The following is an 18,120-nucleotide window of genomic DNA, read 5'->3' on the forward strand; positions in this document are numbered from 1 at the left end:
GCCATGTGCCTGCTCCCTCCTCTCCTTGCCAGTGGGAGAAGTGGGAACAGTGGAGTGTGTTTCATAACACACCCTCCCCCTCAACATGTGCATAAAGTTCTGCATGTAAATTAGAGAAATATCAACATCCCAGACATGCTCCCTGAATTTTATCTGGAGGGTTGTGACATTTAGGATAGGCCCAGCTGCTTGGGAAATCACCAGGAGATGGGGAGACGTGCAAGGATGTGAATTTTACCCTCACTGTAGAGCTCCACCACATCAGGGGAGGATCCTGCCAAATCCCTGGCCAAAGATGTTTCTTCTGTTATTAGCAGCAGCTGATAATTAGGGGTTGCTCTTGCAAGTCCAGGAGCGTTTCTAAAGTCAAGGCAAGCTATAGGCTTGACTGAACAGTTGTAAGACCTTTAACCAAGAGCATTAAAATAAAAGCTTTTATTACTTCTGTCACATAAGATGAGCTATGCTTTGAAAACACCCAGGTTCCAGAAAACAGTGCGTATGAAGGAGCTGCTTTACAGTATAAATGGGCTGAATTAATATAATCAAATCTGTAGGAAGTGAGTATAAAATATGGTCAGTATTCAGAGTGAAACTGTAAGAAACCTGGACTTTTTTGTACACAGGCTGCTCAAGATTCTTAGGCTCTCCTTGAAGTGCTGGCCCATGGGAGTTTCCAGGCCTTGATTCTCCAAGGAATCCCAAAAGTACAGCAAAAGCTGCAGGGAAAAACAAAAGGATAGCAGGGCAGTTGTACTCAGAGGACCTAATTCCTGTTATTCATGTAATATATGATTTATTATCTTTCTGTGCCCGTATCTTTCTCTATTCTTGGTCTGCTTAGATTGAACCTTCTCAGAAACACCAATCATATTTGGGCATCATCATTGCCATTTTTCAATAAAACTATTCTTAATTTTGAAAAATGAGTTGGGCAATAGGTAGGTGCTTTGGCTAAGGACTCAGGAAAATGGACTTCACTTCTCAGGTGCACAAGATTCCTGCATGGAATTAAACAGGTCTTTAGCTGGGTTTCCTCTTCCCACGAGTAAAACAAGGAGTTTTTCTTACTTTCTGTGTCCTGCCTCGTTGGATTTTAATTCTGTGGTGCATAGGCCTCTAACAAAGTATATTTATCTACATGGAGGAACCAGAACAGGGGGAACTCAGGCACAGTCTCTGGTACAAGGCTGTTTTACATCTACTGATTAGGACTGAGTTTTGCTCAGGGTTGAAGATTTTGCACATTGTTTTGCACCTTTTTCCCAAGCCTGGAAGACAAGCCAGCTTTGGAATTCAAAACTTCATTCAGGATCACCAGTGCTTCTAAACTTTTTTTTTCTTTTTTTTTTTTTTATTAGTCTGCCTCTTTAGACAGTGAGAAAATGTGAAATTGGATAAACTTAATCTGTTTTTGTATCTCACTGTCAGACCTTTACACAGCTCAGATAAAATCACCAATCTGGATTTCTTACTGAAGTTAAAATACTGGCAGAAGTGTTGTCCAGGTATGGATTCCTGAACTTAGTCCCTGTTGTTCATCCTTAAACATTGTTATACACATACCAGTGGGGGCAGAAGGAGATTCTGACACTGAGTCTATTTTCAAATCACACCATAAATACGGACGTTTTTACCCTGCAGTCAGTCCTTTTACTCAAAAGCAGAAACCTGGGATTCAACAAATCTAAGAGCAAACTGCCACGCAGGAAAATTCCATTTGAAGCTTAGGTGGCAGTTGATATTCCCTCTTCTCCTTCTTCTCAGCCTTAGAAATTGCCTTTCTCTTCCCACTGCAAAGAGACCTCCTTTTAAGTGCATTTCCCTGAGGAAATGAGAATGTGTATCTACTTAATTTAAAAAGACTGCACAGAACTGTTTTGGAAATTTTCTAATCTGATGATGAGCTGCAGTTGCTCTCACTGTGCTGCAGACACTGTACCAAAACAAACCAAGGTTTTGCTGACACTCTTTGCTCTCCAAGTGGATTCTCATTTTCAGAAAGGATCAATACATCTTCCACTACAAAAAGGTCAGTCAGGTCCTTCTAGCCTTCAGCAGATGTCTGAGCTTTGTTTTGTATTTTAGTGGGAATCACCATTGAAACTGAGACACTTGTTTCAGCCATTTAGAGAAATGGGGGGATTCAGATCAAGATTTCACACTTTTTGAACTAAAGTAGAGGTGCCAAGCAGTCTTGGTCGAAGGAGAATATCAGGTAAACAGAGCTGGGGGGCTGGTATTTAGTAATTGCTGAGAGCAGCCCAATGGCAAACAGCTGAAATGCAGCTCTGTTTGTCTGGAGAGCTGAAGAAAACCCCAGGTTATTCCTCTGTTTTTCATTCCTTACATCATGAGAAGTGGGCCATCTATTTAAAAGTAATGGGTGATACTTTCTGGGAATTAGCAGTGATGCTTAGACTCCCTGAAAGTCATAATCAGCATGATGTTATTATTGCCACACTTCAATCCTTCAAAATACATTCTGTTCTCAAACTCTTCAAGTTAAATGATTTCATTAAAAACCTTCAGGCCTAGAAAATCATAGTTGTCCATAGTATTCTCAGCTAAAATTAGTTACATGCTGTGTGAATGTTAATGCTGTAATGGTGTTGTCATGTGTCCTGTTCAAATGGCTTTGCAAATGTGAACTGTTTCTCCATCTGAATTATAGTGAATATCTATTTTTATGTTTCATTTCCCTGTCTGTGATTTAATATTTTGCCTAAATACAGCAGTATGTATATTTTATTCAATGCTGCTATCACCCCACTAAAAATTTAGAGTTAAATAGAAGAAAAATAGCTTTGTAGATCTGTGAGTGCTTCAGAGTTCCATCCTTATGCCTATGCATGTTTTAAAATAAATACTTCATACTTAACTTCTTTGCAAATATATCAGTGATATAAATGCTAATTACATTTAGAGTGTTTTTCCTCTGATGAAATAATAATTAATCTCTCTCTTTTTCATCCTTAACTTTATTTCATTGCTGAAGGGGTCCTGTGCAATGGCTTTAAAAGTGGCTTTAAAACATCTGATAATTCTGATTTACCAATCAATATTAGTCACATATTGCCAAAATATGGGAATAATTTTCTACACATGAAATTAAACTGAAAACTATTTAGGACATACATTTTGATACAGGATTTTTTTTCCTAGCTTGTTTTTGCATAATTAAAGAAAAAATCTTAGGAAGATGTCTAATTCTTCTTCACAGTTCCCTTATTCTAAAGAACAAATATAATGAGTCCACTGTGCTATTGCTCAACCTTAAATCCAGTGCTGGATAAAAAAAGGTTTACCATAGCTTCCATTTTGATTTTCTCAGGAAAACACTTCCTTTCACCCTTTCAATTTTTTAATGTTTGTCAAAAAACCCAAATCAGTAATGAGTCAAACTAAAATAGGTTGTACAAAATCCACTTCATGCTTGTTTGAATAACTTTTGCCTGGAATTCACACTGCAGATCTCCTGAGACCTTCTCATCATGCTGACATTTCCTCACCCTGCTGGGTCAGAAACAGGGCACTGAATGTTCTGGTGCAGCTCAGAGGCTTCGCTTCTGACCACCACCAAGCAATGCAAACAATTAACAGGAGCTTAAAGGCTTGTTAAGCTCCAAAAAACTGAAGTACATTTGGTTGGATTTTGGGCCTACAGTTTATATCCTACACATTTAATCAAATACCAGTGTCACTGTTTTCTCTAACAAGGAACTGTAGCCATAATTTGGAGGCTTTAACCTCCATTCAGTCCTTGTTCAAACAAAGATCAAAATAATGGCCAGGAATGAGGGAGGAATTAAATGACCCTTTAAAACAACACCTAAATAAATGGCAAAGTTGAAACTCAGCACAGCGAAGTTGTGGCTTGCCTAGAGTTAAGCTGGACTGAAGTGATTTCCTGCAGATACTGGAAAAAAACCCAGCAAAACTCAAACCACCTTGGGAACTTTAAAGACAAGTCAAGCATAAATTATGTATCTTAAAGAGAAAACAACTTCCTCTTTTTATTATGAGTATTTTAATAATGTTTAATTCTATCACTAGTTCTTCTAAGGTATCAGAAACAAGAGGGGCAGAAAAGTTTTGCAACCAAATTTCTCTTTTACAGTCATGAGCTTCATCACTTTACTTCTCTGTTAAACACATCATACTTAATAACCATCAGTGAAACAGAGGTGACAGTTTAGCAGTCGTTTCTAAACATAATTTTGGTGACAAAAATTATTTATTTTAAACATTTTAAACATTTTTCCTGTTTCTGAACTTGAAAGGCTGAGATGTGTCTGCAGTATGATCTCAAGCACTAAATTCAGTTAGGCACAGATTTATTTACTACTGTAATTACTGTAGGAAAAAATCAGGGAAGCTAACAGCAGAGTACAGAAATCTGCTCAAAGGCTGGGAGCATTTTTTTTTTGATTGCTGCAAAGGAATCTGTTGAGAAAACAGGATATTATTTGCATAATGCATCAAAATGACTGTTAGTTTTCCTTTATGAAGGCACAACAAACTTCCTGACACAGATAATATCCTAGCAACTCCATGTGGTAACAGAGACACCATTCCAGCAACAGAAATATTTACAGTATGTTTTTATGGCATATTAAGTCTCAGCTATTTTAAAAGCTGGAGGAATTGTTCTGTATTTCTAAAAATGGATGCTTTAGAGTAAGCTTTTAGAACTATGCATAGTTTAGAATCCAATTGTTTCTTTTTTTGTGAGATGCAGATTGATTTTGGAGAAATATTTTTTAAAAGACATGATATTCCTGTCATTTTATATTGGTCAGTGTTTTCAACAAATTTTCAGCAGAGTGGTAATTTTTTGTTAGACAAAGATTGAGAATTTGGAGTAAGAATAGCTATGTGGCAAGATTCAACTTTTACTAAATAAATGAAGTCATGAATAGATATTAAAAAAAGTCAACAGAAAACTAGGGTCAGGCATTGTTGAAAATCTGTATTTTAAGATCCAAATAGTCAACTCCCATTTTATGTAAACCATTATTTTTTTTTAAATGGCATAGCTTATTAATCATAGTCTATGTATACAATTGATGGCATAATTTACATTCATAGTTTTAATCTGGAAAATTTTTATACCATAGGAAATTTGCATGCATATGAAACTCTTAAATGAAAAACTAATGAATTTTGATAGTATGAGGTGGCTTTACTTTCTGGGGTTGGTTACTCGTATCTGCCCATTCCATTACAGTCAACAGGACTTCATGGGGGAGGAACTTCCTGAGACCTCTTCCTGAAGAAAGTTTTGGCTGCAGATGGATTATTAGGTAAATGTGGACATTTCTCCTGAGCAACATTTTTCCATTTATGTGCTGAAATGTCTTCCATGGTGCCTTGCCTCAAAAAGTGAATATGTAACCCATCTAAGGCTGCATTAATGGGTATGAAAAAACAGCTTGAAAATCAAGATCCACTTGTATTTCATAAAAACCTTTTCCTTTAGTTGCAAATCTGGATACTTCATTGTTTTTTAACAATGTTTTAAAACCGATCAGAAATATCAAATTAGAGAAGAAGTGCAGACCTGTTTCCTGTGAATGAGTTCTGCTGAACACATTTCCCTGGCATCTCTAAGAGCTGATGATATCTCATCCTTTGTGGAGGACACCACATTAATAACCCAGCATGGCAAACACTTGTATATTTAGGCTTTTGCAGCCTTCTCATTTTCGGAATTGAGTGATTCGTTTGCCTGATGACCCAAGTCAAGAAAATGTGTGATCAAAGTACCCTATCATAAATCATTTCCCTAACTTTAAATACATGTCAGGTCCCCATGATGCTGACCAGTCCTTTGGGTCACTCTGAAAACTGACTGCAGCTGGAAGAAGTGGGATGTAGTTTTAAAGAGTATTTTCACCTAATCCTCCATTCCTCAAGATAAAAATGTCAAGACTAGGCCAGGCAGCTTATGATTTTTTAGCAAATGGAAAATAAAGCTCAACACACTCAGCTACCATCAAAACCAGGAGCTGCAAGAATACTGCAAAGTATTCTGTGAACACAGGAATTTGTGTGGAGTTTTGCCTAATTTGTTTCATTAACTCTGTCAGGAAATATGATATAGTGCTCAGGAACGTAAACACTCTGACTTACAAGTTTGTTGCCATACAAGTAAAGGGCTTTTTCTCAAAGTCATGGCAGACATGAGTGTACACAAAGATATGCTGCATAGCAGGGGAGGCCACCCACAAAGTTATGTGAATTTAATTTTTGATTCACATTCCTCCTCTCCCATAAAAGCCAAGGTGGGCCATGGCTGTTTTCCCATAAAGCACTGAGAATGCTCAACCCGAGTCATTTGGGCCTTGAACGAGAGAAAACCCACACACGCCCCCCATCCCCCCCCCCAGAGATCCTCTTTTTATACATCTGACAGGATAACAAATTCCCCAGAGGAAACGCTCAGGCTGAGGGAAGTGCTGCAAGGATGTTTTCCTTCTGCATTCTAAAAGAAATTCCCTGGCTGACATCAGACCTGGTCCCCAATACCAGCCCAAGGCCCAGCCACAGGAGATGGCAGTGCTGGAGAAAAGGCATTTTTGGCTCTTGGCACCTTTGTTTTACAGCTGCTGAGGAGGCCCCGTGGGTGGTCGGAGACTTTGGCTTCCCCTCTGCAGCCCACAAGAGACAGAAGGGAGATAACAGCAAGGGAAAGGGGAGAGAGAAAGTGTCACAGAATGGACAATCTGAGACATGTGGAGCCAGATTCTCCAGAGCGAAATTAACTTCTCCCCTGGTTATGCCAATTTGTGATTTTGATGTCTTGTGAAAGGTGAATTTTACGTCACAAAATTCGCTAAGGAGCAAAATTAACCCCTAAACCCAGATTTCTACTGAGTACATTTTTCCACTTTAGGACAAACAAGAACCAAATCACAAACAGCACTGGTGTATTTTCTTAACATAGGCTAAAACCCCGTCCCTCCTCTTTTATTGTTATTTGTTGCTGCGTTTACCTGGAATTTGAGCAGACACTTCTGCATTGTATGACCAGCAAGTGGCAGTTCTGGGGTGTATGAAGCCAGTCACTTTGTTGTCTGAGAGGTTTTAAATCCATGCAGAGCGGTTCCTGGCATTCCAAACATGTGTATACATAGGCATTGTCAGGTCATTTCTTTTTCAAGTTACTACTGGATTCTAGGAAAAATCCTAGGAAAAGGCTCACTATAATTCTCTGCAAGTATCATTGGTTTACGAAGATGAAATTGGAAACTGGGGTATTCGTCTCCTGGAAGAAGATGAAAACAACTTAAGCTCAGCAGATCTGTTTTAATTCTGTCTATGTTTTGTCCTGAAAGCGAGGAGAAAATATCCTCTCCTTATAATGTTGACAGTGTTGGTCCTTGATCTGCATCAGATGGCAAATACACAGATAAATTTTGTACTTTAGTGGAGGCAAAATTAATTTCTCTGTTCCCTGCTTTCTTTATTGGGAAAAAAAAAAAGAAAAAAAGAAAGAGAGAGAGAGCTTTGAGGACAAGCCAGTGCTTTTAAAGGAAGGTGTGAGTTCATCCCTGCTTAGTGTCTAATGACATTAAGGGTTACCTCTCCAGTGTCCTCTTAGGCTTTTCCCAGCAGCAGCTGGCTCTGTTCTGTCCTGACAGACACCCTGAGAGTCCCCAGAGGAGTCAGCCAAGGTCAGTCCTGTCCGTGTGGGGCTCTGCAGCCTTTCTGAGGGCACCCCACCCTCAGCCTGGGTGACCTGAACTCTGTAATGTACTGACGAGTCACAAAGCACCCTGGAAGGCAATGCCAGGTGGGATATGCTGCATTTCCTACCATGTCTCCTCAGAAACTCCCGTCCTGGCAAGCCCTGTGGTGCTCTTATTCTGCATGTGAAGTTCAACCATCACGTGGAGGTGGCAGAGGGACACCAACGTGGAGCAAGCAGAAATCCTTCGCACTGTGTTTGCAGGAAATGATTTCTGGTCGTTCGTAACAGCTGCATCTCTGTGGAGTTCACTGACCAGAGGAGCCAAATAACAGAGGGGATCCAAAGGCAGCAGCTGTCCCCTTTCCCTGAGGGACAGGATGACCCTGACTTTGCAGGGCTTCTGCCTCTGAGGGAGCAGATCTGTCTGGGATGATGCAGAGGATGGCCCTGGGAGTCAATCTCATGGTGTAAGTTCAAAGAACCTCATCCAGCAGCGGCCCAGTGGACCTGCAAGTGCTGGAGGGCTCCGTGCTGTGCTGCAGAGCCCAAGAACTGCCTGAGGCAGGTCCAAAGGGCACAGCTGGGTGACTCCTGGGTTAGGAGGGAATGGGCAGGGAGCCCAGGAATAGATGTCTTACTGTCCACAGGCCACAAAGCCCTTTCCTATGCAGAAGTTTGCTTGTTAAGCACTGACAGTGTGGGACAGATCAGATCTGGGTTATTCCAGTGGTCACAGGTGATTGATAACCAGACAAGCTGTCTGAGCAGTATGAAGCCAATGGATCCAGTATTGTCCTGAGCATCAAACTCTGTCAAACCCTCAGAAGGAAAAAGAAGGTTCTGAAAAGCATTCATCCTATCAAATGCTGTGTCAGATCGTCCCTCAGAGGAGGGATACAGAACCAAACCTCTAAAGCAAAAATCACCATTTCTGTGCTACCCTAATTTTGACAGAAATTCTCCACACTGACCAAAACTGCAGCTCTTGGGCCAGTGGTCACTGTTCTGACCTGCTGAGAGTGAGGACCTGGTTTAGCTGCTCACACACCTCTGCCTCATGTCCTGTGAGACACCCCAGCCTAGCTAAGATACCCACATGCTGCAGTCCTTGCAGGACACTTCTGGGGCTCCAGGCAGAAAACAGGCTGTATACTTTGGAGCATCTCAGATGGGCGGTGGGGTATCAAGATCTACGTCTTTGCATTGACCTTCACTCCGAACTAAAAAATCCAGATAAAACACAGTGATGGGCATTGTGAGGGAAGCACAGAGAGGAGGATCCTTCTTCGTCTGCAGATCATTTTTCCCAGGCATATTCATGGTCAAGCCCGAATTTCTCCATATCATCACCTTGTTCGAGCATCTTTTCATTTACTACACCAGGATCTGAAGCTTCCCTGTGGAACTTGAAGTTGGCTTCCCATGGGGACTTGTGTTATCTTCAGGAGTTAACATCTTGAGGCTGAATTAGCTTTAGCACCTCTTTATTGAGTGGGTAAATATTTACATCAAATTGTCCAGACTTTAACATAACAACTTCAATTCCTCCTGGCAAGAAAGCCAGCACAGGTCACTTTGTCAATGACAAGGCTTCCAGATAATTAAAGAACACTCACTGACCACTAATTTATATGCATTATAACTCAGGCTTAAGAACCCAAATAGAATAAACTTCACAGACACTAAACACTTATTTGCTATGACACTATTTACATTTGGGTCAACAGAAAGCAGTAAATCAAAAAAGGACTATAAATGAGGAAGAAGAAAGAACAGTCTTCCTTTTCCCAGTATTAATATTTAATTACCTTTCAGACATATGCACTTTTGGATGAAATTCCTAGAAATAGGAATTTTACATAAGGACTTGAATGAGCCAAAAAATTAATGGCTAAAAATGCTGCAACTGCTTTTTCTGGCATAGTGGCAGGGCCTACTGTGAGGTTTTAGGGTGTGAGAAGAAGCAAAGGAAGATGCATAAAAACATATTAAAAGTGATTATTTCTGTGGCAGAATGTGCAAAGTGAACATTGCAAAATTATTTCCAGGACTATTATGAATTCTTCTTTGTGAGAAATAAGTCAAAGAGAATAAAGAATACAAATAATATTCAGTCAAAAGGGCACTGTCCCCAAAACTAGGCTAGAAAAAAACGCATGCATAAACTAAAAGTTTGGGGGTTTGAATTGAGATTTTGCTTTTTTCTGAAACTAATAGTGAGCCTTGAAAAAAGGGAAACTGAAGAGGCAAGAAGTACAGCTACAATTCCAGGGGTCATTCATCTCTACCATGTGGAAATAAATAAATCAATTTCTGTAAATGTTCCTGGGTTTTAGTGTCTGGTGCTTAAATTTTGTCACCATCTTTAACTTTCATCATACATGATTTTAGTCAAATGATTTTAAATTATGCAGTTTATAACCATGTATGGAAAAATAATTTCCCTTTCTTTTTTCTGCACGCATCAATATCCAAACCAATGTACAAGTTTTTTTTTTAACTTTGAGCCTAGTGCTTCTGCATTTCCCAAGGTACTTAATTTCAGGAAAATGATCATGAAGATATGCATTCTTGATGGCTTTTGTATTTCCTTAGCTGTTGTATCTTTTATTACTCATGGCAACAAATCAAAACCAGCAGAGGTGTCTTTCCACTTGCAAGCAGAGAGTATTATATACACTTTATCACTTCATTAAATCAATTGTTGTAGTGATTTCTCAGCTTTTCTTGGCTGTTTTTCCAGTCACTTTTGAGTTTTCCCAAACACCACAGGGTACAATTAGTGCTAATATCAGCCATTATCTACACCATTTTTCAAAAGAGAAGTATTTGATACATTTTTCAGTGCAGGAGATCTGTCAGTTAATAAACCCACCCGGAAATGCAGACACTTTATCATCGTTCTAAGTGTAATTATTTTACATCCTGTTTGGTGTTGAGTAAATGCACTGCTTAAATGTGGGCATTTTTTAAATATTTTCTATGTGGGCACACAAGAATGGGAGGTACAAGCCCAGATGGATTTCTCATGGCAAAAACTTAGCAGATGTTTGTCTTTTATCCCTCTCAGGGCACTGAGAGAGACCTCGATGCCTTTCAGAACAGACGCCGAGGTGCTTCCTCTCGATGCCAGAGGAATTTTCACTCTCATAAATAAGAAGCCTTATCTCCAATGCTGAAAATGAAGGATATTTTCAAACCAGCCATATCAGATGGGATGCAGCAGGAGGCAGCCTCTCTGTTTGCCCCATGGGTGTCAGCATCTCTGGTGCTCTATCACACAGCCCAAGGCTCCAGCCAGTCGTGGTGCCTCCTTCCAAGGGCTGCTCTTGCTCACTGCTTCCCATTTTAGGCAGAGCAGCCACGAGAAACTGTCCTGCTCTGGAGCTATTATTGCAAAGACGATGTCCTGACATTTTTTCAGCTCTCTATTGCTACTGGATTTGTGTGCTTGTGTTTATATACATTTTAGATTCAAAGGGCTCCCCTGTGCTGGAGTACATCCAGGCTCACAGGCGAGGTCACATTAGGGAGAGTTCTTGCCAGCTTCTTGGGGAAAGGCATCTTCTGCACTTTCTGTACTCAGCCCAGGGCGACAATTCATCACCAGACGAATCTTTGATGGGGACAGCCAGATCTTAAAAACATGCAAATCAAAGTAAATCTTCTGGAATTATTATGGTATAAGAAAATGTCCTCATCTAATACTCTCTCATCCCAGGAGCTGCAGAGATAAGAAGTCAGTCTTCTAACCCAGCCCAGAAAAATTGCCTCTGACAGGGGGCTTATAATCAAAATAGAAAAGAGAAGGCAATGCTAAAATGCTGCCCATTCAGTGTGAAAAAGGGGAATCTACCTGTGGTCCTGACCACACTCTCAGTCGCCTTGACATTTCTCTCTAAGTGATGTGAAAATCAAGATCAAGTGAAAACTGATGTTGAGGATGTCTCCAGTATGAAGAACAGTGCCAGTGGCAGCCCCGTTAAGCTGGAAGGAGGAAAGCAGGATTTTCTCAGGGACATGCTGAAGCATTAACTGGAGGTACAGCAGGAGGGATGGAATAAAAAAGAATTTTTCACAGGTAAAAGCTAAAGGAGGCCAGGACTTTTAAACCAACACTACTTACCTCTCTGAAGGCTGACAGACTAAGGAATACAGATAAATGCTGGAAATAATTACTGGCTACAGTAACATCATTACTATCATTGCATATCACTGGAACATATCAGGAACTGTCTCCTGATCTTTCATCATCCAAGTGATGATTCCACAAGAAAATAAATCTTACAGCTACCAATCTCTTCAGGTGATTGAAGCATTGAGGCTTTCCCTGAGGACTCTTGATGGATACTGCTATGCTCAGGTCAAATATCTGTATTCAAATACCTTTATTCTTCCTGGGAATGTACTGGCAGTGTCCTGCAGCCTAAAAGTGGCTGCAGGGACAAAGAAATTGACCCTCAAACTCACTAGAAAATGAGTTGTACCATTTGTACCATCAGTTATACCATCTGATGCTGAGCCATGGGTATTTTATTCTCTACAATAAAATATGGATTTGAAGACACAGCTTTGCTAAGTCAGTGTCATAAACAGTCCATACAAACTGAGCTTAAGAATTTTTGCAGGGAATTGAATTCCCACTGAAGAAATTTTGAAGCTGCCCATTTTTCGTGTGAACTGGGTAATCATTTTCTTTCCTCTGCTGGGGAAATTGAAGTCACCAAAACAAGTAAAAACCCTATTCTGATAATATACAAGCTGGCATTTATATAGATGCAATTGCAATTTACTTCTCAAGAGTTCACTAGTAGATGAAAATGTTGATAACACTCTTTAGAATATGAATCATGTATTTGTCTTTTCCTCTCTGGTGAAGCCTTAGTGAAATAATATATGCTGAAAAATTAATGCTTCTCCTCGAGGTGGGAGATGCATGAAAGTGCTGGAGTTGGTTTCATCTGTGTTGGGCTAAATTAGGGGCTGTTGCATGTATCCATGCATGTATCCTCATGTTAAAATATGGTCTCTACAGTGCAAGAACAAGTGCCTTGATTGCAGTATTTTATTTCAGAGTGGTGGTTCTCAGCCTTCCTGTTTAATATCTTCATAATAGCATGGGGTAGATCCCAGTACTGCTCAATTTTTTTCTGCTCTAACTCACATTTTACTGTACTCAGGCTTTCCTGACCAAACCAGATTGGGATTTAATATCTTTAGTGTTTCAAAGGTTGCTTACTAAACACTAGCCCGGAATAACTTGAACTATTATTTTCTAAGACCTTCAGATTTGTCACTGGAAGGCCAAGCAGTGGAATGACCACGTTCCAAACATCTCCAAAGCTAAAACAAAAGCCACAGTACAAACACATATGTCAAGGACTTGTGCTTTTTCACCATTCCTTTCACCATCCCACACACAGTTGTTGCTGTTCCAGCCATTTTGAAACATTCTCCCAACATTTATGTAATGCAAGTAATTCCAGTTTCTGCCTTCCATGGGGTGCCTCTGTGCCTCAGGTCTGTACATGTTTAAGTCTTAGCACTTTGAATTAGCTGCATGTGAACATGTTACTCGAGAAAGCAGTTTTAAAGACCTGTGATGTTTGATGAGGGGATTACAGAATCAGACCAAGAACAGGACTCTATGAAAACTGGAATAATTTGAGAGTTGAAAGAAAAGGTCATGTGAATTGTGTTTGTCTTTCAGGACTTTTTGATGATGGAAATTTGAGGCACCTGAAGTCCACCTGAATCTTGGCCCAAGGAGCACAGAAGGACATTGTCAGGCGCAGGTCCAGTGACAGGAAAAAAAAACTGGCTGGGGCTCAAAGGAAACAAATGTCTCTCATATGTCTCAAGGCTAGGAATTAATAAAAATATTCAATTCAAAAGAGGTGTTTTTCAGACACATGTTTTAAATCTCAGCATAAGGAATATCTGGTGGTGAACAACCACAAACATCAGGTATTTGTACCTCTGCTTATAGAGTTGCCACAATTTCTCTACTTTTCTATGACTCTGCGACTTTCTTTTATGACAATGGAAAAATTAATTTTATAACAATACATGCACTGACGATGAGCACTTGGTTTCAAATGTCAAGTGCCACAAAAAGAGAGGCTTATTTTAACAATTTATTGCCAGTGGAAATGGGTGAAGACCCAAAAGGCCTGGCAGGATATTCATTGGTCTTTCAGGCAATCAGAAAGTACATGAGTACAAGCACAATCTCAGATTCTATTGTTGTTTCCAGTAGGACATATAAACCAAACAATCCACATTTTCCAAAACAAAGAGGGCAATAATCTTCTTCCTGAATTTCCTGTCACTGAAATAAGCAGATTTCAGCTGCTCTCAGCTTCACCAGGCCAAACTGAAACAGAGCAGTCCTATCTGTAATTAGAAATTCATAAATCACTCATCTAGACTGTGTATTTTTTGTAATTCAAGGTAGGCAGGATGTGTTATGCTAACTTTTAAATCCAATCTATGACCTCCTGTGTTTTGAGAACAGGGCCAAAGATGGAGCTGGAAAATTAGTGTCTTGGTGTTACAAGACACACTGTGCATTTGTGAAATACAGTTTGGAAAGCAGTGCAGAGTGGCAGCTATTCACAAGAAATTTGATATGTAACAGATTTAGAACATTTAGTTATAAGGAACAACTTCCTTTATGATGACGTCTAGGAAGTCATTTATCATCTCACAGAGGAGTCTGGCACCTTAAAGTGTTTATCTAAGGAAAGGAAATGAACCCCTGTCATCTAATAGAAACAGTATTTGATCCATCTCACGAAGAAGTACACTGGTTAAAGGAATTTTAAATAATCCTCAGCTCCAGCATTTGGCTATACCTGCTTCTTGTCTCCAGGAAGCTCTCAATCCCTTACTTTCCTGGTGTTTTCCTTTCTTTTCAATCCTTTCCTTATTTAGACAATCTCTGGGTTTGGACATTATCCAAGATTTATTCTTTTTCAGATTAAATTAACAAATACGTCCAGTTACATTGAGTTAAATAGTGGGTGTACTTTAAACATTCCAAAAATTTAGTTTTCAGGAAGAAAACTAACTTAGATTCACAAAATATTCCTGAAGTTTATTGCACAGACTGGAACACAAAGGCAGCCTCAGGGACCACCACTTCTAATGCATGATCCAAAGTTCACTAAAAGCTTTCCACAGTCTTCAACTGGGCTTTGGCTAAGGCATGTGGGTGGGACAATCATTGAAAGCTTTGCTGAAAGAAGTGTGTTACAAGGAGATACTTATTCAAAATGAGCAGAGAATGAGGAGAGAAACCTGGAAGAGAGGCAAAAAGGAGGACAGGATGGGAACAGGTTTGATGAGAAGTATAAAATGGAGTGAAAATAGCAAGAAAGCCCATGAGGAGAAATGAGAGCCAGAATGCACAAAATAGTAGATTTGTTGGTCCTTTGAGACAGAGATTTAAAATTGATTTGTGGGCTGAGAAATCTAAGCAGGAATCTGAATAAGACACCAAGAACAGCAAGAAATAAATATGACTCTTCCCATAGTATTTAGGGATGGATGAGAAAATAGGTAGAGAGGAGATCTGGAAATAAACAGAATCCTGGAGCTTCAAGTCTTATTTGACTTATTCGACTAAGTCTTGGTAGTGAGAGCTTTAACTGGAAAAGGAGCAGCCAAATGAGATCCCCAGCCTGTGGTCCTGAGTTTCCACGAGGGTAAAACTAAAATTAAAATGTAAAATTTGGTATCTCAGAGAATGTTTGCACCTTTTATAGCTTCTTCTGCACCGAACAACCAGATGGACATAAAATGTCCATTTCACAGAACAAGTGTGAAGGGGCTCATAGGCCTGAAGTGATCAGTAATGAAAGTTGTAGTTAGATCCCCAAAAGAATTAAATAGAATCTGAAAAATTGGTCCTGGTCTGCAGTCCAGAAAAGCGAATAAAGAAGACTGTTGGGAGTCTAAAGGATATGGTTGTTTTCTCTGTGGGGGGAAAAAATATATATGAAGTGAAAATAAAAATTGAGCAAGTTACTGTAAAATACCAGCTTCTGGTCATGGGGCTGTATGGAAACTGCTCTTTAGGGTTTATTTAGAGATGATAGCTCTCTAGGGCTTCAGACACCTTGAAATAGGTTAAATTTGTAGTTTGGGGACAATGTTGATTGCCTCATCATGTAGTGCAGGTGACCCTTCAGTTTTCCCTTTCACTAGGGAGTCACTGCATACAAGAACTTTCCTTAAGAAACAAAAACAAACAAATAAAAAGAAAATGAAGAAAGTTCTTTTTCTGTTCCATTTGACCTAAATATCTTTTTGTGATGGTTCATCATGACCACCATTACATGATACCTTTGACTTATTCACCTTTAGGGATCTGCAGAGTTCAAAGCTTGTGATAGCTGGCTTGTCCTGACAGGTTCAGCAGCTTCCTTCAGCACTGCTCTTGGCTTCCCCATGGGATTTATACCTCCTTGGACTCCTTGCCTTCCCCCATGGCACAGAAAGCTGCTGGGACAGACTTTGATGCTTTGCTTTTGGTGCTGAATTCAGCACATTCCCACACACCAGGATCACAGGGTTTATTCTGGAACATTCCCCTCGGTATTCCCTTTCTTCTTCCTCTCCTACCTGTCATAGGACATGGCCATTGCTGTTATCTGCCTTCCACCTCTCTCCAGCTTTCAGTTAATGGGTTTATAAGGAATGCAATTATCTGCCTGAGCATCTTTCACTCTGTCCATAACCCATTTGAACCCCTCATTAAAAACATTTTTAGCAACTGCCATAGGAAGGTGGGGGGAAAGCTCCTTCCCTGTCCCTAGTCTTGGAAAGAAACTCTCCAGGTGACAGGTTTTAGCTATTGACATTTTTATATGCTGCATCTTTAATTGCATCTAATTGCAGCACAATGACAAATCAATCCCAACTCCTCTCTAACACAACTTGCTTTCTTCTTTTACTTTCAGTGAGTTTACACTGCAACCTCCTTTGGCTGTGCTCTCCTGCCTGACTGAACTGTCCTCCCTCGACCTGTGCTTGTCTTTGGAACAGCACAACAGAGGCAGGAGTTGAACAGGCATTGCTGGACAGGAAAAGGAAAAATCTCCCAAGTCCAACAAGCCTTTTACGTTTATCTCTTCTCTGTGTTCCTGAAGTGCCAGCAAAACCTTAAATCCACTCTCTCAAGTATAGAACATCTGTCTTCCCCACAAGTTATCCAACCTTTCCTCCCCTGACAACTTTACTTGGCAAATTACTCCTGTGTTTACTACCTTGGTGAGATCTCGGAGTTTGAATTCTCAGTCTGGCTTTAATTTTCCAGCTTCATTCTGCATGTGCCATTCTCGTAGTAGTTTCCTGTTCAGTTTTATGATGATTCATTGCACATTTTCACTACTTCTAGAACTAAACCTCTTTCTTTCAATGAATTAATTTCTCTTCTTGAAATGAATGATCTGACTCTTTCCCCCTTCTCTCTTCAATTTTTTTTTCTTTTCCCTGCAGAGATCCTGGCTTTGGTTGGGGGGTCTTATTCTTTGTAGCAACAAGAATTCCTGAGAAAGGCCAATTCCTCTATAGCTGTGTAAAATAGATGCTATGGCCAGGCTGCAGATTATCGTCACTTAAGTCTACATAAATCCTGAATAGTACCACTGAAAGTGAAGAAAATAGATTTCAAATTACCTATTCCATGTTATACCTTTCAAGCAAAGAGTTTCATGTAATTTCAGAAGAAAAGAGAGCAACTTCTAAAGTAGTCTTGCTCTTATTGTAACATTTTTGTAGGAAAACAGGTTCAGCCTGATAAATTGTCTGAGCTAACATGTAAAAACTCTCTCTCTACCAAAAACCCAGAATACTGGTTCAGAGTTTGTGTAATAGCATAACCTGCTGTATGTCTCATGACCCCTCCTGATAAAGCATTTGATGGCAATTCACTACAAATCCCAGTCAGTCCCTCTGAGGCCTAAATGTAATTTTTTATACAAAATATTTACATCTTTGGTGTAAATCCATCAATTTTTATATAATTTCTATTCTGCAAGTGTGTGACTACAGTGGAAGTGGGGGTCTTGCCTCCTCCAAGGACAGTGTTTTATGTCATTTGAATGGAGTCAGTAAATAAAATCACTTGCTTCCCCTTCAGTGTGTCTGACTTGCCATACATTCATTCAGAAATTTCAAATCTTTTAAAATCTTATGCCATCCATCAACCTTTCAATGTTTCCAGTTATAGCATCTGCCAGCTCTGGATGTTGGCACTCTCCCATCACGAACATTTCTACTCTGCTCATCATTCGGCCCACCATAGTAAGAGATTGGAGAAAGCCTAAAAATATCACAAAGGATGTCATTAATTTCAGCCACTTCCCTGGAAACGCAGACACTGCACATTCTGTTCAGACCTTTGTCCACCTCAGCCT

The 18,120-nt window shown here is 39.9% G+C and overlaps 1 long non-coding RNA gene across 1 annotated transcript; it reads left to right on the top strand.

Annotated features, from left to right (window-relative positions):
* The first annotated feature begins 1,940 nt into the window (after positions 1-1,940).
* LOC111930433 (uncharacterized) lies at positions 1,941-17,842 on the top strand. The gene is made up of 3 exons (XR_002865160.2): positions 1,941-2,032; positions 5,231-5,306; positions 13,407-17,842. It is a non-coding gene; the product is annotated as an uncharacterized LOC111930433 (long non-coding RNA).
* The last annotated feature ends 278 nt before the right edge of the window (positions 17,843-18,120 follow it).

Source organism: Cyanistes caeruleus, chromosome 6 (assembly GCF_971803275.1).
Source record: "Cyanistes caeruleus chromosome 6, bCyaCae1.hap1.1, whole genome shotgun sequence".
NCBI lineage: Eukaryota > Metazoa > Chordata > Aves > Passeriformes > Paridae > Cyanistes > Cyanistes caeruleus.